Source organism: Penaeus monodon, chromosome 29, assembly GCF_015228065.2.
Source record: "Penaeus monodon isolate SGIC_2016 chromosome 29, NSTDA_Pmon_1, whole genome shotgun sequence".
Taxonomy (NCBI): domain Eukaryota; kingdom Metazoa; phylum Arthropoda; class Malacostraca; order Decapoda; family Penaeidae; genus Penaeus; species Penaeus monodon.
In genome coordinates, this window is record NC_051414.1 from 10,389,365 (window position 1) to 10,389,682 (window position 318).

Sequence of the window (318 nt, forward strand, 5' to 3'; positions counted from 1 at the left end):
GTATGGAAAGCGGAATTCAGAGTAGAAAGAATATCGTGATGATGACGTACAGAACAAGAATAGAAAGAAAAAGAATCTGTAAAATAATGTGTGTAGGAGAACTAGGTTGTTTTTGTGTCATCCGAACATTCTCCAATTTTTGTGATGTTTATAATGTCATTCTTTTTTTAGGACGGTTATATAGTTTTGTGATCTATGGGAAAAAAGTCTTTATTGTGATTTTTTTTTTTTTTCAACCCTTTTCTCTTGCAATTACTTGATATCTGTAATGAATTATTAAAGATTTCACCAGTTACGTTGTCTTTTATTGTCATACCT